The sequence below is a fragment of the Castor canadensis genome, chromosome 13 (assembly GCF_047511655.1).
Source record: "Castor canadensis chromosome 13, mCasCan1.hap1v2, whole genome shotgun sequence".
NCBI classification, from domain to species: domain Eukaryota; kingdom Metazoa; phylum Chordata; class Mammalia; order Rodentia; family Castoridae; genus Castor; species Castor canadensis.
In genome coordinates this window covers 31,488,132-31,510,062 of record NC_133398.1, presented here as the reverse complement: position 1 = coordinate 31,510,062, position 21,931 = coordinate 31,488,132, and the positions used below count along the sequence as shown (strand labels likewise).

The 21,931-nt window shown below is 36.4% G+C and overlaps 1 long non-coding RNA gene and 1 other non-coding gene across 4 annotated transcripts in view; one reads left to right on the top strand and one right to left on the bottom strand.

The window, feature by feature from the left end:
* Positions 1–21,931, top strand: part of LOC141415634 (uncharacterized) — a 252,886-nt gene that overhangs the window by 113,661 nt on the left and 117,294 nt on the right. For all 3 annotated transcript variants that reach the window (XR_012440624.1, XR_012440626.1, XR_012440625.1), the window contains exons 7-10: positions 2,259–2,462; positions 2,558–2,642; positions 12,275–12,427; positions 13,712–13,879. This is a non-coding gene — a long non-coding RNA (uncharacterized lncRNA). The remainder of the gene's footprint in view (positions 1–2,258; positions 2,463–2,557; positions 2,643–12,274; positions 12,428–13,711; positions 13,880–21,931) is intronic.
* LOC141416055 (U1 spliceosomal RNA) lies at positions 12,272–12,435 on the bottom strand. The gene has a single exon (XR_012440981.1). It is a non-coding gene; the product is annotated as a U1 spliceosomal RNA (small nuclear RNA).

The following is a 21,931-nucleotide window of genomic DNA, read 5'->3' as shown; positions in this document are numbered from 1 at the left end:
ATATCATCCTTCTTACTCATAGATAGGTTTTAAAAACAGATCTAGTTCCACAGTTCTGCAAATTTGGGAGCTGACTTTTAAAATTGCTAGTCTAAAGTAAAACCTTAGGCTAGATTCAAACCTGTAATCACAAGATGCATGACAAAGGATATTAAGTCAAGTATTGGGTGAAAACGGGCATACTGTAAAACTCACATTCTCTTTGAGGAGACACAAAGGGCAGTAAATGCTTAAAAGAAATTGCCTGAGAGTGTCCACAGTTTGTTATTGGCAAATATCTTCCAGAACATCTCTCTCATCATGGAAACATGATCAGTGGACTTGTAAGGCACTGAGAAATAAGGTTAGCTGTGACCTTTCTATATATTTACCTCTTTATCACACCTTTTTGAAGTTTACTCTTAGTCTGGATTATGTGACATTCCCAGTAACTGGGTTTCAGATGCAAAGGAAATGGAAAAGTATAGAATTTAAGTGCTATGTCGTATTTCTGGACTGGTGTGTGTGTGTGTTGTGTGTGTTAAATCCTGAAACATTGCTCTTGAATTACTGTACTATGTTCCACCCTTCACAGAAAGGACAGCTATCATAGTGTGTCTCTGTGAATGTAACTGTAGAGTTCAAAAGTACAAATTATATAGCCAAAAACAATGGGTTATTTGGAAGTGTGTTTGGGAAATCTTTTAAGATTGTAGCTGTCCACAACTCTGCCTACAAGGAATTTTCACTTAGGTTCTTTCATATCCCATAAAAGACCATTTAATCCTAAGTGGAGAAACAATTGTTCTGATATGGAATGATTGCATTTCAGTACTCAGTATGAGAGCAGGAATAAACAGGTAAGAAACTAGTAAATCTTCTAGAGGATGATGCTTTATTTCTCGAAATACCTACCCTAGGCTAGCTTCACCCTAAATCATTGTAGTAAATGACCACAGAAAGTCAAAAGGAACAAAAACTTACTGAACATTTCAGTACCTATAGCTAACACAATATTTTAGCTGACAAGAGGCTAAGCATGATGAAGTGTAATTGTGACAGCTCCAACAACTTTGCCATCCACAAATTCTGCTCAGGTAAATGCAGACCCACTGTATGAAGTGAAATAAATGACAATTCAACTGTGGCAAATATAGCAGGACTATACTAAAGTGATAAACTATGGCAGAGGATGGAAAACTGAAGGAGGCTTTAGAAAATCCATTGGTACTGAGAAGTGACTTGGGAGTCATGAAAATCTAGGAAGGAAAGAAGAAAAATGACAAGGCAAGCACTTTAAAGTAATTAAGCAGTACTTCTGGCTCCACCGTAGAGGGGTTGGCAAGTATGAACCTTGGGTGAAGAGGAAGCTCCTTATTATTATTATTATTATTAAGTGTGGCCTGTGTTTCACTAGATGTGAGCCTATCACAACCCATGTGTAACTAAGAAGATGGTTCTGGTACGTGCAGAAACAGATGCTGAGGAAAAAATATTGTCATTTTTACATGAGGGAGAGTTCTAAAATATTTCAACATTAAACAAAAAAGCAGGTACAACCAATGCCTTGTCATTCACAAAAAGGACTTAAAAATCCATGGCTGCTTATGTGGGTTTGTTTCTGTATTATTACTGTTGTTATTATTTTGATACAGGGTCTTGTTATATCGACCAGGCTGGGCTGAAGATTTTTATCTTCCTTCTTTAGCCAAATGTGGGATTATAGTCATGAACCAAACTTGGGTGACTCTGTCTTGTTCTTGTATGTACTTTCAGATAAAAGTAATACAGAAAACATATTTAAATAAATATGGGTAAAATTTTTATATTTATAAACTAAAACTGATTAGAAATTCCTTGTTTGTAAGCACATTTGAAACTGGGTATTCCAATTCTCTGATAATACCTTTCTAATGCAGGTGATGATGTGTGTATGCTTATAAAGCATATATATTTTACATATAATTGATAGAAGTTCTGAATGGGAAGGACTGGAAAATCATTATCTAAGCAAAGATAAAATGTGTGTTTATAAATGTACTGTGGGAATAGCTAAGATGAAATTATGATTACGTTAGAAGAGGTCTGAGATGGAATTTTGAGAATTTATCACAACTTGAAAAATAAAGTAGTTTGTGAGGGCTCAAATAATGAAGAAAATAATTCCAGATAGTTTTTGTTAGTTTCTATATTTGGCATCGATAAAAATGTATAATTATGTCAAAGTCCAAGGAGCAACTCTATCTTGCCACAAGTCATTGCCTGTTGTCTTCATATAGTTCTAAAATAAAATAAAGGCACAAGGAACTATCGCTCTACAATCAGATGGATTTTTATTCCTCCAATGTGGAAAACTGTGCTGATGAATATGCCTTCAGGGTTCCTACATAGCATCCCTCTCCAAACATGGGTCTCGCTGGCCTCTGGGCAAGTGTGGAAAACAACAGGAGAAAGGAAGACCTAATAGAATCTATTCAGAGAAGGCAAGTATTGAAATCTTACTTTCCCAGCAGTGACAAAGAAATTCTCTTTGTATCTGTCTGATATGATTAATGACAATTCTTTACAATATGTACAGGTTGGAGCAAAAATGAGAAAGAATATAAGGAAGGAAGGAGACTGAATCCACTCCACCCTTATTGGCATACAGTTCTTGATGAAAGGTAAGGGCAGACTTAAATTCCAATGTTGTATAGGCACAGAAATAGATTCATTCATTACAACATGCAGAGTTAGGAATATTTGAATGATGACTTGATAGATTTTAGGAGAAATTTCTAGTTACCTTTACATCAGTTTGGTTCTGGGACACAATGAATGGTAGGTCAGACAGGAAAAGAGAATAATTGTCATCTCTCTCCATTTAATGCATCTATCACAAAGATATTAATTCTTAGTCAACCAAATGTCAGAGGCAGCTGGAATGAAATTATCCCCACTCTCATGCTAGTGTCTAAAGTGCTTAGTAATTTCTGCCTGGGGGAAAGTATCAATATTTTTTATTATTCCGGGACATGAAGACATTTGTGAGAAACAGTGATCATAGGCAGGTTGCCCTTTGTTAGCTCTGATTTTTTCCCACTAATTGTGCAGGAATATGTGTCCATTTGCATATTAGTCCTACCAGATATGAGGACAGTAGCCTGCTCCTTAATCCAGCAGAGACACTAGATAAGTGACAGCTAAATACTAGGGAATATACAGAAGAATACTAGAAGTTGTGCAGGACCATTGGGGTGCCCATATTAAAAGGGGATTTTAAACAATTACGATATTTATGAACAGATTCTGTGGTATAACAGAAGAGCATTTAAATGCAGATGCAAACATGATGATAATGTGTTGTAGTACATGGAAACAAATTAAACATTTTGTTTTATAATTTCAGTAATTCAAAACACGAACACTACAAAATAATACAAAGAGTTTAATGGGTGAAATAAGGCAAAAGACTGAGATGCAAAAAGAGGCAGACAAAGCAAGTAAATAGTAGGATCATGCTATCTACTACCAGCTAAGAATTAAGATATTCATCAGAAAAATGATGGCAAAAACTGACACCACAGAAAAGGATCTCAGTGATGTGAGGCACACATTAGGGAAGCATTCCTAGGACATAGGGTAGAAGGATGAAGATATGAAGATGATGACAGTGAAGATGAAAAGCAATAGACAAAGGAGAATCAACACAACAGATAAATGGATAGAGATCAAAACAAATGGTAAAATAATTAGCAATCAAAGTTGTGTCTGCAGAAAACTTTCCTAAAGAAAGTGTTGAGTCTGCAGAATGAAAGGGTCTCAGTGAGAAGCAAGCAACATTAATAAAATGAAGTCAATATTTAGACACATTCTGCTGAGATATCTGAATTTCAAAGGACATATAAAGAATAACCTACAAATACTCAAGTAAGAAAAATCAGGCTATTTTTGATGAAAAAATTCAGTGAGTTTAGGGCATCTTCATTATTAGATGATACGGTAATATGTACAGTGGTTAGAGAGACAATGGGAATGTTGTGATTTAAGATCCCACCTACAGGCATAATGCCTTTCTTGTGCAGTGTCAACAGAAGGACATTCTACAATATACACATCTCATAAGATGTGCTACACAAGTTCTATTCCTGATTATATGACTCAGGGATATTCTCTAACTGGCAATGAGATGAATGAATTAAAAATAACCCTTGAGAATTGTGAAGTTGTATTATAGAAGCACTGGTAATGAGTCATTAGAGCTGTTAAATGAAAAACATAAGTAATTATAATGATTATAAACATAATCAAAATATAAATTTCAGGAAAAATTAAAAATAGTAACATAGTAAATTATTAAAATGTAATAAAAATCTGGGTATAAAATTTCACTTCAGGCAGTGAGTAGAGGAAGTGGTAAGTACTATAAGTATAAACAGTAGACATATTGAATTTTACATTCATTCAAAAGTACTGAGCCACCTTGAAGATGAAAAGTTAATTAACTTGTACTTTTAAGTGCACAGTAATTTTATCTATAATTGCTCATAATTCTATCTTTTCCTGCACTCTAGTTTTTTCTCTTAATTTTTCTCTTTCCCTAGTTTTTGCAGAAACAAACACAATAATGTGCTTTTGCTGCTAGAACCAGCCAGCTATCTCTTCATTCCAGAACTCCTGGATACCAGCATTGGCTCAGTCTTTACTTTGCTGTCAGGCTTGGCCTATTATAATTGTTACTGGCAGAGCTATTTCTTGCCTGTAGGATCCACAGCAGACTCCTAACGCTTGATTTCCTAGGACTTAGAAGTCATTCAGATACAGTCATCTTAGAGACCACTCTGTAGTAAAAATATTCTCTTTGATTTTTTTAATTACTTCTGTAACCTACATTAACAATGTCAACCAAGCAAAGTCAATGTCATTTCAGGAATGCAACTGTATTCTTTCACATCCTTACTTGTTGATTTTAGGAGCATGTAATGGTCACTGTTACCTTTGTCTATGAGTGACACAGAGCTAATTAGGAACCAGACTATAAATTTAAAACAGCAGGAGGAAAAGTCAGACTGGTCCCCAAGGTAATTTTGCAGTGGAGGCTAGTCACCTTCTTTATTCCAGCCTGTTGTCTAATCAGGGGACCTTGTAACTTCTGCCCACTTGTGTTTACTCTGTGTTCTGCTGCATCCATGCCAAGCAATTAAGTCTCTCCTCTCCAGTTATAGGCACTGTCATCTTCTCTGAATCCAGACTTGCAGTTACCAAGCTTTGCTCTTTCATGAGTTGTGATGTGTCCCTATCTGTTCTCCATATTCAGATACCTGTAACTGAGACCAATTAGCTTCCAAACTTCAGTGTCAATCTGCCTGTAATTCTTATAGTGAACTCTGTGACCCTTCCATATGCCCAAATTCTCTTGACTGGGATCCTAGTCATATAACTAGGCTTGTTTTGGTAATCTGTCATGTTCCTCAGGTAATAGAATGTAGCCTTGCTCTCAGGATCCTTGTCCTAATCCCTTTCTGGTATCTAACTTCACTTTCCTAACTCTTAATGGCTACAGGTCTCCCGGGAATCCCTGTCTCTGTGCTTTACCAACCTGCTTATATACTTTGCTTCTTCACTTTGAAGCATTTCTGTTTAACACACATACAGATTAGTACTAGAAATTATCATATCCTTCACCTCTTCTTGATGGGTTTGCTCTTTGTCCCATAGCATGGTCCTACTCTTCATGTGCAGGTTTTGGGTGTCTCAAGCTAAATGACCATGGTGATTATCAAGAACTCACTAGTTCATTTGAGTCATAACTCCAAAGATCCCCAGAAATATACAACATTAGATATCTCAGTTCTGTTTTTGACCCCAGAGCCACTGCTTTCTGTCAGGTCCTGCAAAATTTTGCCTCGCACATATGTAGCCTCTAAAATCCTCTAAAAACTCAGAGAAAAATCCGTGCCTCTTCTTTGTGTCATTTCCTCCTTTCAGCCACCTCAATACCCCACTCTACAATCTCTCCCTCCTCTGCTCAGTAAGATTATTGTTTCTTGCTGGGGCTTCCATGCACGACAGGGAAACTGCTTCCTGGGAGAACACTAGGCAAAATGTCCCCACATTCAATCATGCACTTTCCTGCTGTCAATAATCACAGTCCTATAAGCAGCTTACTACCTGAAAACAGTTATTTCGCATATAGGTTTTCAATAATATGGTTATTTTTTGTGGGAGAGTAATTCTGAATGCAGCTATTCTGTCATGGCTAGAAGCAGAGAAATCTGCAGTTTTGTTTTTAATGCTAACTTTTAAAGAAAAGTTTCTGGCAGTTTGTAAACTTATCATTGATCATGTAATATATTTTTAGGAGTTGCCAAATTTCAGAATTTCTATGTCAACTTATATGTTCATATAACCTTTGCAGATGAACTAAATGGTCCCTTTGTTAGGATGATACCTACACTAACATTACCAGACAGGAAGCAAATTGTAATGGAGGAAGTCAGAGGGTGGAGACAGAAGCCTTAATTGACTACTCATAAACTGTCTTACTTTTGAAATACCTCTTCTGAATACAGTGTTATCTTTTGCCTCGACTTTGGGAGAGACTTTTGCAAAGGAAGTGCTTCTATGTTGTATTAACTTCATACCTGGAAAACTGGGGGTGCCTCAGTTTCTTTTGGCATGTTCTGCCTAAAGATTTCTGCTTTCCTATTTGCCATATCTGTGGAGCTGACCTTCTGTACAGACTTTGAATCTTGAACATTCCTGATTTAAAAAGAAACTGATTGTTTTCACTGTATTTTTTATTTTATAATTTTTACATTTACTCACGTGTGTATACATTGTTGTGCCATCTCCCTCACCCATTTCTTCCGGGCAGAACCTGTTCTGCCGTCTTGTTCTCAATTTTGTTGAAGAAAAACACAAGAGATAATAAGAAAGACATAGCATTTTGCTAGTTTGAGATGAAGATAGCTGTACAGAGAGATTCCTAGCATTGCTTCCATGAACTTGTGTATTGCATCTCTTCCAGACCTCTTCACTACTTCCTAGTCTCCTTCCCATAGTGGACTCTGCCAGTTTAAGATTACTATATTTGCTCCTCTACAGTGAGCACATCAACCACATTCAAGTTTTAGGTTTTCTTCCCTTTCTCTATTCATCCTGTGTGCGTTTTCCCCTTAGTCTGTGACCCATGTCTAGTAATATTACTGCATTTATTTTAGGTCTATAATCCACATGTGAGGGAGAACATGCAAGTTTTGGCCTTCTGAGCCTGACTAACTTCACTTAAGATGATATTCTCCAGTACCATCCATTTACTTGCAAATGACAAAATTTCATTCTTCTTTGTGGCTGAATAAAATTCCATGGTGTATAGATACCACATTTTCTTAATCTATTTGTCATTAGTGGAGCATCTTGGCTGTTTTCATAGCTTGGCTATTGGGAATAGTACTGCAATAAACATGGATGCCTTTGTAATAACCTGAGTTGCATTCCTTTGGGTATATCCCTAGGAGTGGGATTGCTGGATCATATGGCAGATCTATATTTAGCTTTTTAAGAAGCCTCCATATTGTTTTCCAGAGTGGTTGTACTAGCTTACATTCCCACCAGTAGTGTGTGAGGGTTCCTTTTTCCCCTGCATCCTTGCCAACTTTTGTTGTTGTTGGTGTTCTTGATGGTTTCTTCTAACAGGAGTGAGATGGAATCTTAGTGTGGTTTTGATTTGCATTTCCTTTATGGCCAGAGATGGTGAGCATTTTTTTCATGTGTTTTTTTTGGCCATTTGTACTTCTTCCTTTGAAAAAGTTCTGTTTAGTTCAGTTGCCCACTTCTTTATTTATTCATTGATTTGGGGGGATTTTAGTTTTTTGAGTACCCTGTATGTCCTGGTTATCAGTCCTTTGTCTTATATATAGTAGCAACGATTTTCTCCCACTTTGTGAATGGTCTCTTCAATTTAGAGATCATTTATTTTGTTGTGTAGAAGCTTTTAAATTTCATGTAGTCCATTTGTCCATCCTTTCTTTTAGTTACTGGCCATTTGAGTTTTACTGAGGAAGTCCTTGCTTGTATCTGTTGCTTCCAGAGCATTCCCCACTCTTTCATGTACTAACTGCAAGGTTTCAGGTCTGGTATTAAGGCCTTTAACCCACTTTGAGTTCATACTAGTCCAGGGTGACTGGCATGGATCTAGTTTCTGTTTTCTGCAGGCGGATAACCTCTTTTCCCAGCAACAGACAATTCACCCAAGATATTGGCAGCTTTGAAAGGAAACCTTTTTCTCTTAGCTTGGAAGTACAGTGTGACACTGTGATAGCTGGAAAAGCTGCATCTTATTACTGTGAGGAAGAGCCTGAAACTGCCTGCTGAAGGGAACAGGGAACACTGTGGAGACCAGGGATGGAATCAACACCTTAAAAGTTATAAATAAAATATGAAGAGAAGTTGAGACTGAAGACATGTCTGTGCTGTAGTTTGCTTTTCCTGAAGCCAAAAGTATCTGAACTTTGGAGTCCTTATGCCAGTGCATTTTATTTAATATTAAGACTGTTAAAGTTAGTTGTAAGTTGTTGCTCATAATAGGAAGTGACAGACTACTAGATGCAGTTGATGAAGCTAAATTTGAGTGAAAGGCAAAAAGAAACTGAATAGACATGATTATGAGTTAACCAAATGACAGGTTAAATGGTCATTTCATTGTACTTGGAACTTTAAGTATTCTGATTAAGTTGTAGCTTTAGGAAATTTGAAATATAAAAGTTCCTAATATTGGGACAAGTTATCCCATTTGTTGATATATGGTTCTATGAAACAAGAGCCAAGCTCAGGGTGAAGCTGGTTTGTGTTAGCACAAAAATGGAGCAAGATCATTTCTGCCTTCAGTCTGCAATCCAAGGAGATAAGTCAGGAATACCAGAAGGCGGAGGTGAGGGCAACATAGGAAACAAATTGTGGCTTGGAAGAAGCCTGATTCCTTGGGGAGGGGAGGGAAATTAGAGACTTCTAATGGAAAGAGGCCATTGTTCCCAAGAGAGCATGTGGACAGAGTTCTGAAGTTAAAAGTGAGTGCTTTAAAGCCAATTGAATTCTAGCTAGGCTATTTACTAGCTGAGTGACACCTCAGTATGCTTCAGTTTTATTATTGGTAAAATGGGGACGATGATAAAGGCCCTGTTTCACAGGTGGTGAAAAGTGAGTAAAATGTGTATGAAGTGCTTCAAATAGTGCCTGGTACAAAGTAAGTGGTACACATATGTTAATGGTTACTATGCAGCTGAGATATAGTTTATAAACAGTGGATGGATAAGTGATGCCTCCCTCCCCCTTAGACAAGGTATATTGAGGTAGGTAAAGGATTAAGAACCGAGACCTGTAGCATGAAACCTGCATAAGAGGCTCTAGATAAAGGTTCAAAATTTTTGGTTACTTTGCTCAGGGAATTTCCCAATATTATTAATTGGAAAACACATTTTAAGGGAATTATATCATCAGGTAAATTCCAAGCCTGGTTTATAATGGTCAGTTATTGCTTAGCCCTAAGGAAATTCCCAAGATCTCATTCCTGCAGCAGAGGAAACAGGCTGCTCAGAGTTCCGATCTCAGAAGGGGACTTCTTTATCTAAGCCCCACTGAAGTGGGGTTCATGGACAAAGTAGATTTTCTGAGATAGAACAAGGGACAGACAATTGGATGACCAAGAAGTCATCATTGTTATGTCCAAGAATTCTTATTACAGACTATGGATACAGCTTGAGCATCCGTAACCCAAATACTCAAAATCCAAAACCTTTTCAGCACCCACAGGACGCCACAGTGGAAAACTCACATCTGATCTCATATGATGACTTGTAGTCAAAATACAAGAGCACTAGCAATAGGGCACAAAATTATCTTATGACTAGATATGGCATATTTAAAGAGTAGGGAGGTGGGTTAAGGGGTTAAGAGCAAGACTCTGGAGCTATGCTACCTATATTCAAATTCCATACTAATCAGTTGTGATGTCTTAGGAAAGCTAATGCCTCTATTTCTCAATCTTATCCATCTATACAATGGAGATTAGACTATATCTACTTCCTAAGATTGTAGATGTGTATCTATCTGTATGTATGTATGTATGTATGTATCTATCTATCTATCTTATATCTCTTTATAGCTCAGTCTAGCTCTCTGTCACACTATACAACATACAGAAAGTACTAAACAAAAGTTATTAACTCATGGTTGTGTGAGCTATTTTGAGTCATGTCATCTGTCATTTGCAGTTGAATAGCATTACAAACCTCAAATTTATTCTTTCTATCCCAGCTGATAATCCCTATAGAAATTGCATTTTGAAAAAAGACAATTTTGGAAAACACCCTATCAAGACACTTCTGAAAGGTACAATTTTATGAGTTAATTATACATTTTTAAAGGAGGGTGAGATTTCACTATAATATCCTCACCATTATCCTGGTCCAATGAATCATTTATTTCACTCTATTCTGCAATTTTTGTCAGACATGGATACAAGAGCTCATATCCATAAGAGTTAACTTTTAACATGTATATTTAATTAAAACATGTAAGGAGATTTACCTTCATGCTAACTCTCACAGGTATTATCAATTCTACTATTCATAGTGATATGTTGTAATATAAAAGTCCTTATGTCTTAATTTAAGCATCTTGAGAATAAGATTTAAGCATAGCACGTTCTGTGCTCCTCAGTGACCCAAAACAACCTCTAGTTGAAGGACAGTTTATGTACTCTATTACTGAGATAAGAATGGTATGTATATTTCTATCTTCTGACAGGAAGAGTTCATTCTCATATGCTTCTACTTGCTTCAAAACACAAATAGTTTTACCTTTTAATGATTGACAGGAAAGTGGCTGGAGAATATCTGTTTTAAAACCCCAAATCATGCTTTGAATTTACATTTTTTTACAATTATTTGACTAACAATGAACAATTCTATATATCAGATTGTCTTTCTACTATGTGCAAATACATTTTGCAATTGCAACTAATCTATCTTGAGGGATCATCAGGATATTTAGTTGCTAAAATTAGATATTCTTTGTTTGATAAGTTGAATGAGAAACATGAATAAAAGGATCAAATGAATGAATAGCCAACATTCTCCAAAGAATTCTCTAAACATAATGCATCAATAGCTCTTTGTCAACCCTGTTCCAATCTGGCTTCAGTCTCTAACGTTTCCCCAAAATAATTCTTTTTAAGGTTGGTGACACATCCCTGTTGCCAGGTCCAATATGTGACTTCTATACTCCTCTTACTTGTCCTCTTAGCATATATGACATTGAAGATCTTCTTGAAGCTCTCTTGTTTTGGTAACCTCTCTCTTTTCTAATTTTCTCCCTGTCCATTTGGTCCATTCTTTTAAGTCTCTATTATTGATTGCTTCTCTTCTAAGATATCCTCTAACTGTTTGAGTTCTTCAGTGTTTGGTAACAGGACTTTCTTTTTTCTTATACAGTAGATCTTATATGTTCCCACAAAACTAAGTATCTTCAAGATGTTGGTGATTTTCAATTTGTGTGTTTAGTGCCAAACTTTTCTAGCTATCTAATCTTATGTATCTAATTACTCATTTGACATTTTTATTTATTAATAAGGTTTTCTTGCTTACTATTTTTATCTCCCCACTACAGATCTAAATAGATATACGAATATCTAGGTAGATGTTGAATATATATTTGAATAGATGTGAGGTTTTCCCTTCTTGTATAATCAGCCCAGATGATTAAAATAGAGAGAGACTGACCAAGTACATTGGCTGATAATTAGATTTGGGAAACGTAAGGGAAAAAAAGCAACTGAAACATGAAGCTTGAGAATAACATTGTTGACCTGGATTTCTTTGCTATGTAATAATATATTAAACATAATTTTAGCTGATTAGATACTACTTATTTAAAGTAGAGACAATAATACTTGTCTTGACTCAAATTCTAGGCTTCTTGTGGAAATAAATAAAATATATAATAGTTCTTGAGGAAAGACAAGATATAACTTTAAGTTTATTCTAATGTAAAAGCAAGTAGAGACGAAAGTTCACGCTTCCTGCTCTACATTCATTGTTGAAAGTATGTTTTATGAAAATTTAAATATTTATCTTTAGGGCTTTTAAAAATTGCATTAACCGAACACATCTTGAACACCTGCTTATCATGTTCAGGCCTAAAGAGCATGGAATGGTTTGGACCTTAAGGTGTTTACAGGGTAGTACTGGGGATAATACATGCAAAATAACTATACTAAAAGGTTGTGATAAATATTATTAATTATTATTTTTAACAGGGGAGAGCACAAACACAGTCCCCCACTACCACAAATTATGCAGTCAAGTTTCCCACATTTGGGGAAATTGCAGGGGTCAGCACATCCGGAGTGCAATGGATAAGCCTTGCCCTGGGAAAACCACCTTCGTGATCATGGTATCTCCCCTGCCAGGTAAGTATTAAATATGGAAAGCAGTATAGGAACTCAGAAAAGGGTGAGTGCTTGGAAGCTTTCCAACAATAGAACTTTCTTGTCTAATGGAGACAATAATGCTATTGATCATATTATACTGGACCTAGAATATCTTGGCATATTGTAAATCCTTATTAAATAGATGTTGAAGGAATAATGTATTGAAAAGTAACCTGAGCATTTTAATAGAGAAAAACCTTGGTTCCTTTGGAATCCTCACACTGTATTACATTCCATATTCCTTTGAGTCTCATTTCCTGGTTTAGTACCTTTTCTTTTCTTTTGTTTTTTAAGTTTACAATCCCAGTTGAACAAGATCTATGAAAAATCTGGGATGTGAGGAGCCAAAATTAATGTTGAAAACTACATCATTTCCCACTTTAAATATCTGAACCAGAGCCTAAAGTGAAAGTGCTTTTCCCCTCCAGACTTGTAGTTAAGCCTTTTTGCTTTTATTACTACTTTGTTTTCTTCACTACTGCTATTCTATTTTCTCTGTGTTCCTTGGTATCTTGGACCAATTAGACATCCAAATGTTTTCTTTTTGTTCTCTATCTCATTTCTAGATTATTCTCCATTAGTTTTGCAATTGAAGTCACCATTAAAATTGGTGTATCTTTTATAAAATGACAAGAAAAATGATAGGTTGATTTGACCTACCTATCACAACTTCATGAAATTATACCACTGGCTCTTTGAGTAAAACTCTCTTTCCTCCATTTGCCCCTCCAAAAGTAATTTAGATGAAAAACTCATCTGTAAAACAGACAGACAGATGTGTTGCTGCTCTGGGGGAAAGGAGCTAGAGAACTAGAATCCCCAACTCTTTGGCCTCTTTCTGCTGCAGGAGAACCCTATGAGTTCTCTCAACACAGTCTGAAAACAGTTGCACTGTAATAATGATCGGTTATTTCAATGCTATGTGGCCTATCACAGGAAAGCCATCCTACTATGAAGCTGGGAGAAAGGTAGAAAATTTCTATGGAATTTTGTTCCTGAAACAAGTCTCAAGTAATTTAAACATTTCTATAATTGACTTTTTTCTATATTTTATAAAATAGAATTTTATATGTAGATTACAACATATGTATCCAGTAACTTTTTTCTATATATTATGAACATTGAAGGACTCAGAAAAATGATCTAATAGTAATTTTTTATAACTTATAATAACTCTCATTTGCTATTGAGTATAAACATTCATGCAATATTATTTTTATCTTCTAAAGTTACCACAGTATATTCCTTTTTCTCACCTCTCAGCTGGCTGCAACTCATATTCAACTGTCAAATAGAATACAATTGTGAAATAAAGTTCATTATTAAATATTGAAAATATTCCAAATGGCAATAACATAAATGACCCTATTCTCCCAGGAGCACAGCTCATATTTTGCACCAAGTAATGGAAGGCTCATGATTGCAGCTAAGGTAAGTGAACACTTTCCTTTATCCTGGTATTGATACTGAACTCCAAGTGCTTTTTACTTGTTTGGAAAGAAGTTATGATGACTTTATTTTCTTTCTAAGTCAGAGTGCTTCTAGAAGAGAAAAAAAAAAAAAAAACCCTGAGCATAATAAACCTTTGCAAACTTCTCCTTTTCTCAGAGCTATTTATGTAGTGAGACTAAAGTAATTAAAAGCAATTATTTTTATCAGTTTGATATGCTACCCATAAGGTGAATTTTTGAAAAAAGATCAGTATTTCACCCAGTGAAAATGTTATGGAATGAGATATAATAATTGGCATAAATAAATTACTTCTGTAATACAATCCAGAGAATAAAAACTCTCCCCTATAATCATCAATCTTTCATTTTAGTGAAAGTGATTGTTTAACTGAACTGACTACAAAACATAAGTCACACCCCTCACTTCAATACATGAAGCCATCAAGTAATATTTGAGAATCAACTGGCTTATAGGGACCACAACGGAGCTCAACAAAGGCATAATTTCTGCATTCAAGGAATTTATCTTCTGTGGGACATACCAGGCCAAAAATTATAAGAATTTACTTTGCTTTAGTGGCAATTCCAAAAGAGGTTACAAATTACTGAGCATTGGTGTTCATTGTCCCCACTTGGAAAGCACTCTTGGGGCAGGTGCTCAGAAGTTTAGGCAGTTTAATAGCTATGCTCCTGAGCCCAGATAGGTAGCAACAATTTAAAACCCTTTCTTGACAACCATTCTTCAGATTCTTTTGTGGGTCCTTACACATAGCAGAAAGAAAAGAGTCACTGGAAGGCAGAAGGCTGTGTCCCAGCAAATTGATACCCTGTCAGTAAGGGGGTACCACAGCTCTGTCTGCTGAATGCCACTGAAGCAGCCACAGAGCAGAAGAATCCAAGTCTCTACCAGCAGCTCACATTTAGGGGCTACTGGAGAATTTCCTGTTTCAGTTGCTGTCTGCAAGGAGAGGGGGCTCTGTTTGTAAAATCAAACAAAATGAGAGATGCTGTACATAACCATTCCTGAAGAAATACTTTAAAAGAAAAATGATGCTGCACAGATGTCTTTATTCTAGCATTATTCATAATAGCAGAAAAATATAAAGGAAAATAAAAGATTCAGCTAGAGTGTTTAAGTACATTATGATTTATCATTCCAGGATGCTATAAAATGGCTTCCAATACAACAATAATTATGGAAACTACATACTGACAGGGAATTTCTTTAAATGCATAAAGTAGTACACAGCAAATTGTGTATTTTATTTAAACTGTATTGAAAAAAATTGATTGTCAATAGAGTCAGATAACTGAACATACTGACCTGACCTTAGAGTCAGAAGATCTGGATTTCTTATGGTATTCTTCATTTGTGTTGTACACTTGAGCTAATTAGCCAGTCCTCTTGGACTTCAAAATTTTAAACTGGGCATAATGATATCAAATTTATTCTGAGACTGTATCATCTAGGATGAATGTCTATCATTAATATACAGTACAGTGAAGAGGACCCAGGCTAGCCTACTCAAACTACCACATTTTATTTATGAACTGTGCATAAAATAATTAAGGAAATCTCAGGTTACTTCCTGGGATGTTTTAGTGGTTGCAAAAGTGGTGTGAGACCCAAATGGTTGGGTTTGATTTGACTGTTTGCTGGCTTTGACAAATTATGTAACTTCTGTGGACTTCAATTCTCTCATTTGTAAAATGAGGATAAAAACAATACCTACTTCACAAGATATTCTACACATAATGTGATTAATTTGTATAAGAGTTTCTAGGATGATACCTGGCACACAGGAAGTCTTAAATAAATATTAACCATTATTATTCAGAAGAAAGTCAAAACATTGGAGTTGAAGCTGATTCTGAGTTTCAATAGGAGTTGAAAAGGAAGCAAGACAAATAGAAGCTAGTGCAATAGGATCGTGGGGATGGGAACTTATCTTTTGTTTTAGATTACTTTATTGCCTCTTCAGTTTTTTGTTTGTACAATAAATCATAATCCAAGATAGGGAAAATGAGCAAAAACTGGCCTTGTGTGCCATTTCCCAGGCAATGCCTATTCAGTGATAAACTCATTTGCTTTGTAGTATCAATGACTAGTAATGGGTTTATATGCTACTCCTTTAAGGTAATACATTTGAATTTTAAACAGGCAACTTATGTTGGGGAACTACACGATGAGGGGTAGTAGGGACTTGGTATAGATTGGTGTGAGGAAGTTTTTGATTCTAAGAAGCTTTGGGCACTGCTGCAGTCATTCACCTTGGTATATGAGAATCACACAAAAGAAACATGGATTCTGGAGGGTTCTGAGCTACCCACAGCCATCCTTTATCTGATCAATGAGACTGAAGTGAGTCTTATGAGCACCCACCATTCATAGGCATAAAACAAAACAAAAAACCAAAAACATCCCAAACTCAAAAATACAGAATCACTATGCAGACCCCCTGGATCTGCTATTGCAGAAATCATGCCTGGCCCTCACCTTCAGTGCTCTGCTCTCTCCAATCCCTGCAGAAGGAGAAAAGCCTCTTTTAATGAGTTAACACAAACTAAATTTATCTGTCCACAAAATAAATAGAACCCATTAATTGGTGTCTACAAAGTTATGCCATGAATATTTTAATGATCAAATTGTGGTGGTTCAAATACTCACTGAATGAATTGATGGCAATCAGCCTCTCTAAAGATATCCTGAATTTATTCCATAAATATTTATTGAGCACCCACAAAGGGCTAGACACAGGGGATTGAGCAGAAACAAAATTCAAGTTCTTGCCCAGAGTTTACTTTCTCACGGGATAATTTCTGAGAGTTACAGAAAAGACATGTAGCTGTGCCTGCCTGTGCCTGGCAGTCACCTCTATGCAGCCAACATGCTGTGTGTCCTCTCTCCTGTTCTGGGTCCCATTTCCCTTCAGCTGTCACCCTCTAAGTCATTTGGCTCAGAAACATGCCTTATTGCCATTGCCTTCCCTGAGAACCCCAATGGCCTTGCTAAAGGCACTAAGTCTAACTGCTCTTAAGATTTCCAATTCTCAGGGGATCAGACTTGTGAGTTTCCTGCAAACTGCTTAAGAAAAAAGATCTGTCCTTGATTATGATTCCATTTTGTCACCAGTGCTCTCAAAGAAATTCTCCTGTTGTTAAAAATCCCATGTGAGTGATGAGTCAGATTCTGGCCGTCCTCATTGACCAAAACCTTATTAAGGCAGGCCGATGACTTTCAGTCCCCCACCTCTGTAATCAAGAATCTCAAACACAGATAGTAATTTGCTGCTATTCTTGCCATTTCTCTCCTCAGTGTTTCTCTCTGAAACAAATGTCTCTATTCTCCAGTAACAAGCAAATATTTCCCATTTATCGTAGTAAAGAATATTATATACCAACATGATATGTTGGCCTCATTACAATCAGACTAAAATGCCCCTATGATCTCCTTAAGAAAAAAATGATGGAGGATTACAGATGAGAAAAGTGACTTCAGTATGACTAGCAGAGCACCAATTCCGGGCATTAAGGCTAAAGCAATGTCTAAATATGACATCAACAGCAGCCTCTTTGTTCCTTTTGAGCACATCTTCATTGTCCATGTAAGGTACTTCCCAGTCAATGTTTTGATGAGCAGAGCCTGACATACAGAAATAGAAACCTGTGTCCCCTGATACATTATGACACCAGATATTTCAAAAGGGAATCATTTTGAGTGTACTGTTGTCCCAGACTGTTGTATATTTGGAATTTACAATTTTTTCATGAAGAAGGAACCAAAAACATGGTTATATTTTCTGATTCTCCTTATTGTTTCTGGGAGTCAGTTCCACATAAGGTAAGGAAACAAAGTACTGCTGAAGTATGAATAGACCACATAATAGGTAATCTCTGGTACAATTCTGTCGATACTAGCTTTTGTTTCCAATGTTTTGAAGGGTATAGTGACACTAGCTCTTCTTTTTTGGTCCTTTCTCCAGAGCTCATGTTTGGACTGTCAGGCTGAATCAGGAAACAATCTTAGGTTCAGGCACTGCTCTGGGCTTAGAATCCATTCTTCTCTTCATCTAAGCTCCTCACTGACCCATTACACCCAGATCATCCCGAGTGACTTATAACACTTTTTATTTTGTGCATAAAGCTTCTAAGTCCTTCATGTTATTTGATCTCTTGGAACCAGTCCTACCAACCCCTCAGAAACACAGCCCATTCTAAGTCTGGGATTTATGTAGTAATGGTGTTGAAAAAGTCACATTGGTGCTTGGTTGGTAGAACTTTCTGATGCTGTCTCTGCTTCATCCCCATGCTTTCGCCCACCTCTATACCTCAAACTAATTCTTTCACAAAGCATATCATGGAGATATGCCCTGAAGGAAATCATGGCAAATTATATCTACACATGAAAAATGAGTGATGCCTGTTAAGTCTATTAGTTTGAAAAAGACATAGATTGAGTAGTGTGTTGAGGGTCAAGGATAGAGTTCTTTTCTCTAATATATAGAAATGCTGATACTCTCTTGTGGGAATAAACATTATAAGCAGGATGAGAGAGAACCAAAATTTCAGGTTAAATGTTTTTACATACCACACTGGCACATGGGATTCCCTTGACTAATTAAAATATTTTACATGTTTTTGATGAATTTTTTTACTTTCTCTCTAAATATTTGCTCCCAAGTACAGTGAACAAATACATGATTTTCGTTGTTGTAATGACCTGCATAAATATTTCTGTATCTAATTTGAGAGGTAAGCTTCATCTATTCAAAAAAAAAGGATTCTAATTAGTATAATTCTCTAGGGATTTTACCTTAGGAGTATACTAAACTTTTATTGTTTTATCATCCTCTGAACATCTTTTTATGCTGCTCTGAGGCAACTCCTTTACTCTGGTATCATTCTCCTTTACTTATATTATTCATTACTACATGGTCTAAGTAAATGTGGGATGTGCACATTTGAAAGGATCCTTATTTATATAAAAGTAGGAACAAAGACAGATGGTCTTCTATAGCAAAAATATTCAATGTTATTCTTTCCCAATTATTTCTGTAGTTTAAACAATGCCTTCTTTAGGTAGAAAGTCTTGTTACTATAACATTTATGAATGCTGGAAATTTCTTGTGTGATTTACCTTCTCTACCACTCTGTAATTGGTGTAGAATATTTTTTAAAAATTCTCTTGATAGGGAAAAAGGAGAAAAGAAATCAACAATAGCCAATTATTCTGCTGTTTGAAACCAAGAGGCAGCCTGAAGTCTTCAGAAACAAAATCATACTCTTTTAAAGAATGTTATGTTCTGCTTTTATATCTGAAAGATATCTAGCTACAAGTTTTTCATATGACCCTGTTCATTTCTGCTTGCATTTAAACCTTTGCTCACAGCTTTGGGAATCAAGCCAAAATCAAAGTCTCTCAGGAAGGAAAAGGAAAGAGGAATGTATAATGTGTGCAGAATAGCTATACCAAGTCACTTGGCAGTTCCTCTAATGAGCTACATTCTCTCTACTTTCCTGCCTTTCTACAGTGCTGCCTCCTCACGTGAAACGTTCTTGCTGTCATATCCTGGGTAGTTCCTGTTTCTTTTTTTTTTTTTTTTTTTTTTTACTTTTATTCAATTTTATTTATTTATTTATTTTTTCCATTTTTCTTTTATTATTCATATGTGCATACAAGGCTTGGTTTATTTCTCCCCCCTGCCCCCACCCCCTCCCTTACCACCCACTCCACCCCCTCCCGCTCCCCCCCTCAATACCCAGCAGAAACTATTTTGCCCTTATCTCTAATTTTGTTGTAGAGAGAGTATAAGCAATAATAGGAAGGAACAAGGGGTTTTGCTGGTTGAGATAAGGATAGCTATACAGGGCATTGACTCACATTGATTTCCTGTGCGTGGGTGTTACCTTCTAGGTTAATACTTTTTGATCTAACCTTTTCTCTAGTTCCTGGTCCCCTTTTCCTATTGGCCTCAGTTGTTTTAAGGTATCTGCTTTAGTTTCTCTGCATTAAGGGCAACAAATGCTACCTAGTTTCTTTTTCAGGACTCAACTCTGGAATTGGCTGAGCAGGCAGCCTTGCCTAGCCTCTGGAGTATAGTTATGTGTCTTCCTTTACGATTTCTGCTGCCCTGTGTGCCTCCATCACAGAAGAGCTCTCTGTGTTGTGATTGCATCTCTGCCTCTGTCTTCTCCAGATGTAACCCTTTGGTGTTCTGTCTGCTTTTCATCTCTGAGATTCCAGACCTGATCAGTGCTTGTCATGTGTAATTTGAATAAATTAAATGAATGTGGGCAATGTCCTCTGGTTCTGCAAAAAGAAGAAGGGACCCCTTCAGAGTAAAGACTGAGTTCTGGAATATTTTGAAGTTATGGTAAAATAATTTTCCTTCACTTCAGTTATTATTCAGAATCTTTCCATGATAGTGTAAAATAGAGTTAGTGGAAAAAGAGAGGTTCTTCAGAGTTTTATTCTTTGAGGAAAGCTCAGGTGTCAGGGAGGTGTTTTATTTTTTTATTTTTATTTTTTTTTCATTTTTCTTTTATTATTCATATGTGCATACCAGGCTTGGTTCATTTCTCCCCCCTGCCCCCACCCCCTCCCTTACCACCCACTCCGTCCCCTCCCTCTCCCCCCCCTCAATACCCAGCAGAAACTATTTTGCCCTTATTTCTAATTTTGTTGTAGAGAGAGTATAAGCAATAATAGGAAGGAACAAGGGTTTTTGCTGGTTGAGATAAGGATAGCTATACAGGGCATTGACTCACATTGATTTCCTGTGCGTGGGTGTTACCTTCTAGGTTAATTCTTTTTGATCTAACCTTTTCTCTAGTACCTGTTCCCCTTTTCCTATTGGCCTCAGTTGCTTTAAGGTATCTGCTTTAGTTTCTCTGCGTTAAGGGCAACAAATGCTAGCTAGTTTTTTAGGTGTCTTACCTATCAGGGAGGTGTTTTAGATGAGTGTAACACAGGGCAAAGAGTGCAATGTTGTCAGAGGTGGCTTGCGGGATGTGGATGAGGGCTGGGAAGCCCACTAAGGTTCTTTTGTGATGTTAATGCCAAGCTGAGAGACAATGGGTCTGCCACCAGCTTGTATGTTGAGGAGGTGGGTGGTCACTGTAGCAAAGTCCAACATGGTTTGCAAAGCCAGTTGAGTACATGAAGTTGACATGAGGCTAAGCCATTTTTTTTTTAATTCCAAGTCCCAACCAAGATGAGTGAATCCAAATCAGGCATTATACCAGCACCTAACACATCAGAAGTTAAGCTCTTGTAAGGAGATGTGAGCCAGTGCAAGCCCAAGGATAAACTCAAGGTCAGGAGGCACTTCTGACATCTTTCTCCACTCCTGGCAACTTTGTCATATTATATCTCTTCCTTATATATTTGATATCATCTTGGGAAAAGATCTTGGGAAGTGGAAGCAGGTTACCTGAGAGATTAAACAGTTTATTAAGAAAATGCTGAAAATTACCTCTAAGGACTATTTATAATATTAATCATTTTTTCAGGTTTAAGGTAGCAAATAAATTTATTATTATTATTACCATTTTCACTAAGGTTGGGGCTTTAGATAACAATAAATTAGTTAAAATTATATATTACTATAGATCCAAGTTGAAATATGAGTTAATTTTGCAAATTTATTACATATTTATTTTCAATTTAGTTGTAAATTAGTATGAAGTAAGAGTTCACTTTTACCAGATAAGGCTTGCGTGTAGTTTCTACTCCATGATTTTTGACTTTGATATTATATATAATGTAACATAGACTGTACATGTAACAAAACCACTGTAGCTGCATTACTTTCTTAAGATTTTGTTAATTTGCTCGCAAATGAAATCACCAACCCATGTGAGTGTTATGTAGGTACATTTACCAACATCTCCCTTTTGTACATGAAAACTAAAGAACCTAGTAGCATCATGAAGGACCACAAAACTTCTACTTTTATGAAAAAGTAAAAAGGAGAGGGTGTCAATTGTCTCAGTTATGCAGGAAAGCTATCATTTTTGTCTATTTATACAC